Raw genomic sequence first — 12,460 nt, forward strand, 5'->3', positions numbered from 1 at the left:
TACAGGGGGTCCATGTCCTCTGGAGCCCCTACAGCTGTTCCACAGTCGGGGCCCCCATCTGACTGTCTCTCATTATAACTATGTACTTTGCGAATAGCTGTAGAAGATGACAGCACTATACACAATAATAATAACATGTTGATGGGAGACGTTAGGTTATAACTATGGTAAGTATTAGATTGTAAGCTCCTGTGAAGACAGAGTTACATGACTGTACTCTGTAAAAAGTATTACGGAAGTTATCAGTGCTATAAAGATGGCAAAAAAATATTAATAACAATGGTATGGTGTGTTTTTTTTATTTCACCATTTACATTTTTACAACTTTTCATATTTTTCTTAGGAACATATGAGACACTGCCACATGAGGAGTAGTGATATTTACTTGTAGCCAGGGCAGGATTTCTGCAAAGGCCACAAAGGCCCGCGCTTCGGGCAGCTGCAGCTTAAGGGGGCACCTGGATGTGAAATAGCGGTTACTACACATAAAAGAGAACGCTGCAAATGAGGAATCAAAACGCGCATGATAAAAGGGCCCGACTGGATAACGAAATGGCGCCAGTGAATAAGGAAATGTTATGATAAACATCGTTGTCAAACTTGGTTAACGATAAATATTGCTTTAAAAACAGACGGGAAATAATAATGAAAAAATATTAACGTTAAAATTCGTTACGTAATTCAACAATACAGCTTAACCCAACCTTACTCTTACACAGAACCCTCCCCTGGTGTTGCCTAAAACTAACCACTGTCATCCCCTGGTGGCGCCTAACCCTAACCACCCCCCGGTGGTGCCTAACCCTAACTCTCCCTCCCCTAGTGGTGCCTAACCCTAACCATCCTTCCCCGATGTTGCCTAAAACTAACTGCCGCCTGGGTGGTGCCTAACCCTAAATATTCCCTCTGCAGAAACATCCTTTTGCACATAGAAACGAAAATATCTTTGATAACATAAACAAACCAAATAATATAACAAAAACTATAACGTTGCAAGCTTTTAAAACGATAACATACTTCAAAAACTTTAATGTTCTAATGTTGTTAACGATATTTATTGGGCGCCCTTTTTTTCTGCTTTTTTTTCACCATATTAACAATATTTGCATTAAAATCTATGGCGGCGCCCTTTTCGTCCACCCTCAGCCAGCACCCTTTTTTCCTGCTACCAGAATCAACACATTAAAAAGGGGAGATGATGCCCAAGAGAGTTGTATGTGAAAGGAAGAAGCTACAGTAAATGTATGTTACACATGGAAGAGGGACTGCACATGGAACGGGAGGGGCGCTACTGCACATGAAAGTGGAGACACAAAATACTAGGGGCAGAAAAAGTATAAATCCTGTCTTGCTTGTAGTCCAGTCTTATGAGACATAATGAATAGGTAGAAAATATGTGCTACATTAGCACAGTGCCCACAGAATGCGACCTAGGTTCACATACTTCTATACTGACAATTTTTAAATACACCAATAATTTGTTATGACCACACCCACTTGTATTGGGGCTCCCTACATTTATGTTGCACAGAGACTAACTATTGGTATTGTTTGCCACTGTAAGCAGTCTACAATGTGACTGAATTCCTAATTGTTGCCCTACACTGCCAGGGCTATAGCTACAATCATTACAATTTTAACATATTTTGGTGACCAATCGCAATGAGGATGGGCGTTGTACATTTGAGATACTTTGGTGGTTCACAAAACTCCAGTTGGTACCATCACTATATTCTATAGGAATGGAACCTTTAGCACATCTAAGCTTGAGCCACTGGTCTAAACGCCTCTTTCACACGGGACATTGTCCTGCTATGCTGGTCCTTTTATAACGTAGAATAATGAGCAACAACTGATTTCCCATTTGCTGATGGAAGTATAATGTTTAGCTTAATGACTGGGAAAGAAAGTTTCTCAGATTTTATGTCTAGGCATGTGCCTTCAGAGCTTCATGGTAAATTGGGCCTGCTCAAATCTGCACCTCTGTTTTTTCTAGGCAGCTTCAATTACAGTACATTTAGCATTACTTGAATCACTTTTGAGTACCTTTCCACAGAACAAAGCTTTTCCTCTTGTGCAGTTGTTTGATTTTTAAAGGCTTCACCACACTTGTAGGTCTTCCTAGACCGATACTTTGCCGGTGTACAGCTATCATATTTTTCCAAGTACCAAGCTCATTCTAGATTTAACAAAGGTCAGGAAGGAAGTGTATTTTAGAGATAAGTACCAGAATAGCTCTGAAACTGGAGGATCACAGGCTGAAAGGAAATGTGAGGAAATGCAGTGCAATAAAACGCTCTTCAAGCAGATGTGAAACTAAGTTTATTGAGGTATACATGTTAGTACAGTATATCTGTATTTGCTTATCTGCACTCATTTTCAAACAAAGGACTATAGTATACTGTGGCAAGTATTAGTGTGAATTTACAGGATTTGTCAGGCTCTCAAAATGTATCAACCAAAACTTTATGCTAAAAGCTCATTAATATTATTTTTATTAAAATAATAATAATGTCTGTATCCAGGCTAGAGAAATGTATCCTCCCTTCCTTTCCTGGTGTAATTTTGCCTTCTTAAAGTACCGTTGAACCATTTTTGATCAAACATACTTTTAATACCGTTTTATTCTTTAAAGGATACATCCACACTACTTTAAAAAAATTCACTTACCTGGGGCTTCGTCCAGCCCCTGGCAGCCATCCTGTACCCTCGCCGCAGCTCCGGTGGCTCCCGGTGTCCTCCGCTGCAGAAGCCTACCTCACCAAGATAGCTTCCGGGTCGGCTTCTTGTGCGCTCCACTGCGCGGGTCACGTGGTCTAGCCTACGTCATCAGGTCTGTAACTACTGTGCCTGTGCAGTACAGACCTGCTGACCTTTTTCTAGACCACGTGACCCAAGCGGTGGAGCGCACGGGAAGCCGACCTGGTGAGGTCGGCTTCTGCAGCGGAGGATACCGGAGCCACTGGAGCAGCGGTGAGGGCACAGGGTGGCTGGAGGAAGCCCCAGGTAAGTGAAATTTGATTTGTTATTCAGCTTGGACCTTCCCTTTAAGGGGGTGGTCACATATGTACAGCTGCCTGACAAATGGGCTCTATGAGGCTAACCCCCCCCCCCCACACACACACACACACACACACACACACACACGCCCGTCACAATCCGCACAAATAAAAAAATCCATGTTTAGTTAGTGCTACATCTGTGCCCATTTGTGCTGCAAACATCATATTTCTATCTTTTATAGTTGTTGAGATATTGGCCTCAAGTCACTAAGCTTATCTCCTGTCTTTAATAAAGTTTCTATAGTTATCACCATGGTGATGAGGCATGTAGTATTCAGGAAACCTTTTACCTCAGGCAAACCTAATGTTTACTCTTCTGTAACTCTTCTTTAAAGCTTCAATCCTTAAAATAACTCCAGAATTCTAAAGTTAAAGACAGGCTGTTAATTAACTGCCTGTGAAAATAACTACAGAGGAGGTAACTTAAAGAGAGCCTGAAGCCATATTAAAAATGTCTTTTTACCTTATATTCAGCAGGGGCATATTTGCCTCTGCTAAAACGCCGCTATCCCGCGGCATAACGAGGGGTCTTTACCCCTCAAATCCCCCCTGCTACCTCCGGGGAGCGCTTCCGTGTGAGGCAGGGCTATGAGCTGCAGCCCTGCCTCACACGCGCCTATCAGCGGCGGATCTCCGCCTCTCCCCCACCCCTCTGAGTCTGCATTCGCTGAGAGGGGCGGGGAAGAGGCGGAGATCCGCCGCTGACAGACGCGTGTGAGGCAGGGCTGCAGCTCATAGCCCTGCCTCACACGGCAGCGCACAGGGGCAGCAGAATCCACGACCAAGAAAGTTGTGGATTTTGCAGGGGGGATTTGGGGGGTAAAGACCCCTCGTTATGCTGCGTGATAGCAGCATTTTAGCAGGGGAAAACATGCCCCTGCTGAATATAAGGTAAAAACAGTGCTGGGCGTAATGGAAAAAGCTACGCTTACGGATCATTACGCGTAATTTTACGCTATTACGCATTACGGAATTACGCTAACGGCGTAGACATTCAATTTCGGTACATGTCTGTAATTACGCATAGCCCTTACGCAATTACGCGTAAGAATACCGTAATTCGGGTTGTTACGTTATTGGCTTACGCGTAAAATCCTACTAGCAATTAATACGTAAGGTCATGCTGCCAAGCGGAAAAGTTGACGCATGGATCAATGTTCGGTAGCCGCCGACTTTAAGGGTTAATAGCAAAGCCCCCTTAAGTGCTAAGAGCCTCAAATTTGGAGAATATATTAAGGAGATCAGAAGCAATAAGAGGAAAAAAAATTTTTTCAAAAAGACCTTATAGTTTTTGAGAAAATCGATGTTAAAGTTTCAAAGGAAAAATATATACATTTAAAAACCCGCTGACTTTAACGGTTAATAGCAAAGCCTGCTTAAAATTTAGGAACACCAAATTCACAGGGTATATTAAGGGGATCAGTGGGAATAAGAGGAAAAATTTTTTTTCAAAAAGACCTTATAGTTTTTGAGAAAATCGATTTTTAAGTTTCAAGGGCAAAAATGTCTTTTAAATGCGAAAATGTCAGTTTTTTTTGCACAGGTAACAATAGTGTTTTATTTTCATAGATTCCCCCAAGTGGGAAGAGTTTTACTTACTTCGTTCTGAGTGTGGGAAATATAAAAAAAAAACGATGTGGGCCCCCCCCTCCCAGACCTCTTTAACCCCTTGTCCCCCATGCAGACTGGGATAGCCAGAATGCGGAGCACCGGCCGCGTGGGGCTCCGCACCCTGACTATACCAGCCTGCATGGTCCATGGATTGGGGGGTCTCGGAAGGGGAGGGGCAGACAAGCTTTCCCCTCCCCCTCCGAGCCCTTGTCCAATCCAAGGACAAGGGGCTCTTCTCCACCTCCGATGGGCGGTGGAGGTGGAGGCCGCGATTTCCTGGGGGGGGGGGGTTCATGGTGGCATCTGGGAGTCCCCTTTAAAAAGGGGTCCCCCAGATGCCCACCCCCCCTCCCAGGAGAAATGAGTATAGAGGTACTTGTACCCCTTACCCATTTCCTTTAAGAGTTAAAAGTAAATAAACACACAAACACATAGAAAAAGTATTTTAATTGAACAAAAAACATAACCACGAAAAAAGTCCTTTAATATTCTTAATTAACCATTAATACTTACCTGTCCCTTTTAAAAGCCAGTTCCCACGCAATATCCTCGGAAATATACTAATCAGTTACAATGTAACAAAGTTGTTACAATGTAACAACTTTGTTACTTTGTAACTCCACCGCACCCGACGTCATTCGCCGCTCACCCGCCGGCCGCCGCATACACTCTAAGTCCCCGCCGGCTCCCGCCGTCCACTCCGCCCACACCTGTCACCCATATACATGCTGGCACCCATGGGTGCCAGCATGTATATAGGTGACATGTGGGAGAGGCGGGGAGGGCAGCGAGAGCCGGCGGGACTTAGCGTCCTGAACCCGACAGAGCTCTGAGCTATATAGCTCAGAGCTCTCTAAAGCATCTTTGTATTTGGGCTCCAAGGAGCCCCATTGGTCCTTAGCAGACCAATGGGGTTCCTTCTGATTTGAAGGAACCCCATTGGTCTGCTAAGGACCAATGGGGCTCCTTCGAGCCCAAATTCAAAGATGCTTAGAGAGCTCTGAGCTATATAGCTCAGAGCACTGTCGGGTCTGTGCAGCGCAGACGCGTATGCGGCGGCTGAGCGGCAAGTGACGTTGGGTGCGGCGTAGTTACAATGTAACAAAGTTGTTACATTGTAATAACTTTGTTACATTGTAACTGATAGAACATTTCCGAGGCTATTTCGAGGGATCATTTATTTAAAGGGACAGGTAAGTATTAATGGTTAATTAAGAATATTAAAGGACTTTTTTCGTGGTTATGTTTTTTGTTCAATTAAAATACTTTTTCTAAGTGTTTGTGTGTTTATTTACTTTTAACTCTTACAAGTACCTCTATACTCATTTCTCCTGGGAGGGGGGGTGGGCATCTGGGGGACCCCTTTTTAAAGGGGACTCCCAGATTCCACCATGAACCCCCCCCCAGGAAATCGCGGCCTCCACCTCCACCGCCCATCGGAGGTGGAGAAGAGCCCCTTGTCCTTGGATTGGCTGCCCCTCCCCTTCCGAGACCCCCCAATCCATGGACCATGCGGGCTGGTATAGTCAGGGTGCGGAGCCCCACGCGGCCGGTGCTCCACATTCTGGCTATCCCAGTCTGCATGGGGGACAAGGGGTTAAAGAGGTCTGGGAGGGGGGACCCCACGTCGTTTTTTTTTATATTTCCCACACTCAGAACGAAGTAAGTAAAACTCTTCCCACTTGGGGGAATCTATGAAAATAAAACACTATTGTTACCTGTGCAAAAAAAACTGACATTTTCCGCATTTAAAAGACATTTTTGCCCTTGAAATTTAAAAATCGATTTTCTCAAAAACTATAAGGTCTTTTTGAAAATTTGAATTTTTCCTCTTATTCCCACTGATCCCCTTAATATACCCTGTGAATTTGGTGTTCCTAAATTTTAAGCAGGCTTTGCTATTAACCGTTAAAGTCGGCGGGTTTTTAAATGTATATATTTTTCCTTTGAAACTTTAACATCGATTTTCTCAAAAACTATAAGGTCTTTTTGAAAAAAAAAATTTCCTCTTATTTCTTCTGATCTCCTTAATATATTCTCCAAATTTGAGGCTCTTAGCACTTAACGGGGCTTTGCTATTAACCCTTAAAGTCCGCGGCTTTTTTATATTATACGGGAGGTAATATTACGCGATTACGGTAGACTGTGTAATTTCAATGGGAGTTTACTGTCTTACGCGTAATTTGTTACACGTAATAACGTAACCTACGGTCTACGCGTAATTAATTATGCGTAAGACAGTAACCTTAAACGTAACGCTTACGGTGCATTTGTAGTGAATTACGATGCGTAATTACGCTAATGCGTAATTTCGGCCCAGCACTGGGTAAAAAGCCATTTTTAATATGGCTTCAGACTCTCTTTAACTACAGAGGAGGTAACTTAAGGAATAAAGAGATAAGATAACTCTCTCACTGTGTGGTGGCAAGTTTTCTCTTGCCTTATTATATCCAGCATGATCTTAGTGAATTGAGGCCACTGACATTTTTATATAGGTCAGAGGTTCACTCAGCCTTTATCAGCCTTTGTGATGTTGTGAGGGGGCTGAGTGAACTTTTGACCTTTAATAAAATTTGAATCTCTCAAAAACTATAAAAGATAGAAAGATTTTTGCAGCACAAATGAGCACATGCACAGCACTACCCACACATACCAGTTTCATGTCTGTAGGTTGTTGTATGGGGGCTGGGTGATGTTGCTGTTTTGGACAACATAAGTGCTTTTATCATCGTAACGAAAGCAGCACAAATCTTTTTTTTTTTTTCAACATCAATGGGCACAAATGTAGCACTAACCAAACATGATGGAATTTGTATTTGTGCTGATTGTAGGGGGGCCAGCTTCACAAAGGTTGACAAACGATTAGGCTCGGATTTACCTCACAGAAGCCTATAGGCACAGATGTCCTGCCACCTTATGCTGGGTACACACGGTAAGATTTTCCGTGCGATTTTGCGACCCAATCGTTTTTTCGCATGATTCTGCACTCAATTCTGAGCTCGATTCTCTTATCTTCATTCGTTTTTCTTATCTTTTTCCATTCACTGCTATGAGAAATCGAGCACAGAAACTATCGGGAGCAATATCGGACATGACAGATTTGATCAATCGGATCCATCTATCGCACGGAAAATCTTACCGTGTGTATTAGACTTTGCCTTCCATGAACCTACAAACCCCCGCTGACCTGCACCGCAAGTGTGCTGGCTGTCCCAGTTGTCCCTTCTCCCTTATTTCCTTTGCCTGTCACAAGTAGCTACAGATGTCCCTTAGTATTAGGCAATCAGAAGTACCCTGAATAATAAGTAGCTACAGGTGCCACCAAGTAGGGTATTAAGTAGCTGCTAGTGCCCCTGACTGAAGGGAGATCTTGGCCTTGATTCATGAAGACTAATCGAATTGGTTAACGACAGTTCGGTAAAATACCGAATTCATTAAGTTGATTTCAGGATTCATCCAATTTAATATATATTCGGGAGGAATATATAATTCTGGCACCGGCTATTGCCGGCGACCGAATTACCTCTTTTTTTTTTTTTGTTTCTTACTTGAGCTCCTACTATTGTCAGTGCCCAAATTAAAATTTTTACTGTCTCGGGTGACAACAGCTGACAACAGTTTGTTTGATTTAAAGGAAATTTTAAGTGACGTTTAACCACTTAAAGCGGAATATAACCCTGCATTTCAACTTTGCTCTAAAACATTATTTACAGTATATTATATGCAACCAGCATTTTTTTTTTACTAGACCAGCATTGGAAGGGTTACACAGGGCTTTAAAGTCCCTAGAGATTTCTGCAGACGCATCCGAACTTGAGTTAGATACTTTTTGTTTACAAATATGTATCTAAGTGTTTATTGTGACTCATCTCTCTCACTGAGAAGGAGCTTGGAGGACAGCCAAAGATTGTGTAACTGTTTATCAATAGATACATCTAACTAAATAGAATGTAACTATCTGAACGTCTGCACGGAACTTAAAGAGGAACTGTAACATAAAAAGATCCCCTGGGGGGTACTCACCTCGGGTGGGGGAAGCCTCCGGATCCTAATGAGGCTTCCCACGCCGTCCTCCATCCGTCAGGGGTCTCGCTGCAGCCCTCCGTGGAGTCCGGGCAGCGGTGACGTCAATATTTACCTTCCTGGCTCCTGCGCAGGCGCTCTGACGGCTGTCGGCTCCGAACTACACGGAAATACCCGATCGCCGTCGGGTCCGCTCTACTGCGCAGGCGCAAGTTTCCTGCGCCTGCGCAGTAGAGCGGACCCGAATGAGATGAGTATTTCCGTGTAGTTCGGAATGGAAAGCCGCCACAGCGCCCCCGCTGGAGCCAGCAAAGGTAAATATTGAAATGACAGTCGGCACAGTCGCCGGCTGTTCGGAGGGCTGCGGAGAGACCCCCGTGGGACAGAGGACGGCGTGGGAAGCCTCATTAGGATCCGGAGGCTTCCCCCACCCGAGGTGAGTACCCCCCAGGGGATCTTTTGAATGTTACAGAGTCTCTTTAAAACCTCTGTGTTTAACCCTTCCAATGCTGGTCTAGTAAAAAAAAAATGCTTTTTGCATATAATATGCTGTAAATAATGTTTTAGAGCAAAGTTGAAATGCAGGGTTATATTCCGCTTTAAGGACCGCGGTGTTAAGCCCCCCTAGTGACCAGGCCATTTTTAACTAAATAGGCCACCGAACCTTTAAGGCCAAGCTGCAGGGCCGCTCAACTCAGCACACAAGTGATTCCCCCCACCCCTTTTCTCCCCACCAACAGAGCTTTCTGTTAGTGGGGTCTGATCCTTGCCGGCATGTTTATTTATTTATTTTTTAATTCATTTATTTTTCTACTAACAAATTATTGTATTTTTTTTTATTTATTTTATAATAGTCCCACCCTCCCCCTGCTAGCCAATGACAGCATCAGCCTATGACAGCGGATCGCCTTTGTGCCTCTGAAGAGGACAGCCGAGTGACACAGCTGTCCCCTGTACAGTGCTGTCTTAGATCGCAGCGCTAGACGGCGGTTTCGCCGTCTAACAGTCTCCGAGCTGCGATCGCCGCTGGGAGACTGATGGCGGAGCTCCATCATTCCAGCTGGGATGCACGCGCATTGGCGTACAATCTCCTGCAATTCCCACCCCTAGCACTTCACGTCGATCGGTGTGGAGTGGTCCTGGGGCTGCCACCGCGTTCACGCCAATTGGCGTGGAGCGGACGGTAAAAGGTTAAAGTGGCCAGTTACTTACCTGGGGCTTCTTAAACCCCCTGAAGTCCTCCCTGTACTTTATGGTTATTTTGCCCTGCTCTATTCCCCCTCCGAACACTGTATGCATGGCTTTTGCCGTATGACTCCTTCATCACACTCATCTGGCCAGGAACATTCTGCGCTTGTGCAGTAAGTAAAAATTGCACATATGCAGAACGCTGCCAGCCATGGGCGCGCGATCAAGGCGGCACGCATTCACAGTGGCCGACAACTCGCCCAGCTTCCCGAGTGGGCACTGGGGAAATGACGCAACGTGGAATGACCAAGAGGACTTCAGGGGGCTGGATGAAGCCCCAGATAAGTAACTAGCCAGTTTAAATTTTACTTAAAGCGGATCCGAGATGAAAAACGAACTATAACAAGTAACTTGTTTATATATCTTATCTAAAGTTTAGATATTTTACACAGCAAATCTAGCTGCACACAGCTTTAATAGAATATGATTATTTCTTCCTGTGATACAATGACAGCAGCCATGTTGTTTGTAAACATTACACAGAGGCAGGCTTATCTGCATCTTGAGCAAAAAAACCTAATCCCCCCTCCTCCCCCCTCCCTCTCCTTTGCCTCTGAAATCTATGACTAGTAATACCTCCCCCTCCTCCTGCCCAGACTGAGCTCCCATGAGCCCTTGCTACTGTCTGAAAGTGCCTTGGCTCTCTGAAAACCTGTGGGCGTGGCTTGTTTAGTTTATAGGGAATTTGAGTATTAAAACAAAAACAAAAAAGTATTTGGCTTGAGGAATGCCCTATAAACAATAGGAAAGGAACACAATTATGCAATGAGTAAAAGTTCATCTCGGATGCACTTTAACATTCTCTTTAATGTATTCCAGCTCCCATAGAGTCAAATCTTGAACTATTGGCCTTTTTATCTGTTCCCAGCTCTCTGAAGTGTTTAAAGTGTTTTCTTTAAATATAGAGACATTGTTATTATTCTTCTTATTATTGTTAAGGTGGCTAGTTAGATGAAGTTTAGGCACTAATTATGTATAAGTAGCCCCAGAACCCGAATTCCTTAGATGTATCAGTATTTAAAGGGATGATTTGCCAACCCTCATAAGAGGTCTACATTACATACAGTTTTATTCCTTGAACTCCAGCTTACCCAGAAAGCTCGCTAAACTGGTTACAAGCCATGAACAGTAGGTCCTCTTACCGCACTTATCTTTACATTTATTGGGATATAATTGGACTGTGAATTCTTGCAGTGCTTCGAGACCCTCAACAGCAAACAGGTCTGATATAGTTTAAGGCTCTCTGTAAAGCTGCATGCAGTTTTTTCCCATATAATGGAAAGAGGTGCAGCTTGTGTACTGAGAAGGAATGTGGAAAGCTGCCAGTTGGAGTGGGAACACAAAGGCATGAAATCTGATCTGTGCAGCAAACAGCAGAGCAAGGGAAAGGCACAGCTGTTGTGACATAAACCCATAAGAACAGGCTTTTAGGTGCTTCACCGTATTGGAAAAGAAGACTCTAGGGGCTCATATTCACGGCTGTTTGTACAAAAAGTGAACACCTTTAATGTAACATCAAAATGTAGAATTTATGTCCATTGAGATACTTGCTGCAACTTGAATGTTTCTGTATCACTATACACAAGACTTTCTACTAACAGAGCTAGAATGTGGGAAACCCAACACTGGAATTTTCTTTTTTTTTTCCTATGAATTTTCCATTACACTGTGGGTAGCGTTCCAGTACTAACACTGTGTGTACAACACTCTGCCTGTCTGTTTATCTGCACATAGCACTGTGTGTACAACACTCTGCCTATCTTCAGTCAGTTCCTCTGCACATAGCGCTGTGTGTACAACACTCTGCCTGGCTGTTCATCCACACATAGCACTGTGTGTACAACACTCTGCCTATCTTCAGTCAGTTCCTCTGCACATAACACTGTGTGTACAACACTCTGCCTGGCTGTTCATCCACACATAGCACTGTGTGTACAACACTCTGCCTATCTTCAGTCAGTTCCTCTGCACATAGCGCTGTGTGTACAACACTCTGCCTGGCTGTTCATCCACACATAGCACTGTGTGTACAACACTCTGCCTATCTTCAGTCAGTTCCTCTGCACATAGCGCTGTGTTTACAACACTCTGCCAGTCTTTAGTCTGTTCCTCTGCACATAACACTGTGTGTACAATACTCTGCCTCTCTTCAGTCAGTTCCTCTGTACATAGCGCTGTGTGTACAACACTGCCTCTCTTCAGTCAGTTCCTCTGCACATAGCGCTGTGTGTACAACACTCTGCCTGGCTGTTCATCCACACATAGCACTGTGTGTACAACACTCTGCCTATCTTCAGTCAGTTCCTCTGCACATAGTGCTGTGTGTACAACACTCTGCCTGGCTGTTCATCCACACATAGCACTGTGTGTACAACACTCTGCCTATCTTCAGTCAGTTCCTCTGCACATAGCGCTGTGTGTACAACACTCTGCCTGGCTGTTCATCCACACATAGCACTGTGTGTACAACACTCTGCCTATCTTCAGTCAGTTCCTCTGCACATAGCGCTGTGTTT

The 12,460-nt window shown here is 44.1% G+C and overlaps 1 protein-coding gene across 1 annotated transcript in view; it reads left to right on the plus strand.

The window, feature by feature from the left end:
• MAMLD1 (mastermind like domain containing 1) overlaps positions 1 to 12,460 on the plus strand; it is a 290,944-nt gene that overhangs the window by 185,618 nt on the left and 92,866 nt on the right. The gene's annotated exons all lie outside the window — the stretch shown is intronic.

This window comes from Hyperolius riggenbachi, chromosome 8 (assembly GCF_040937935.1).
Source record: "Hyperolius riggenbachi isolate aHypRig1 chromosome 8, aHypRig1.pri, whole genome shotgun sequence".
Classification (NCBI taxonomy): Eukaryota; Metazoa; Chordata; class Amphibia; order Anura; family Hyperoliidae; genus Hyperolius; species Hyperolius riggenbachi.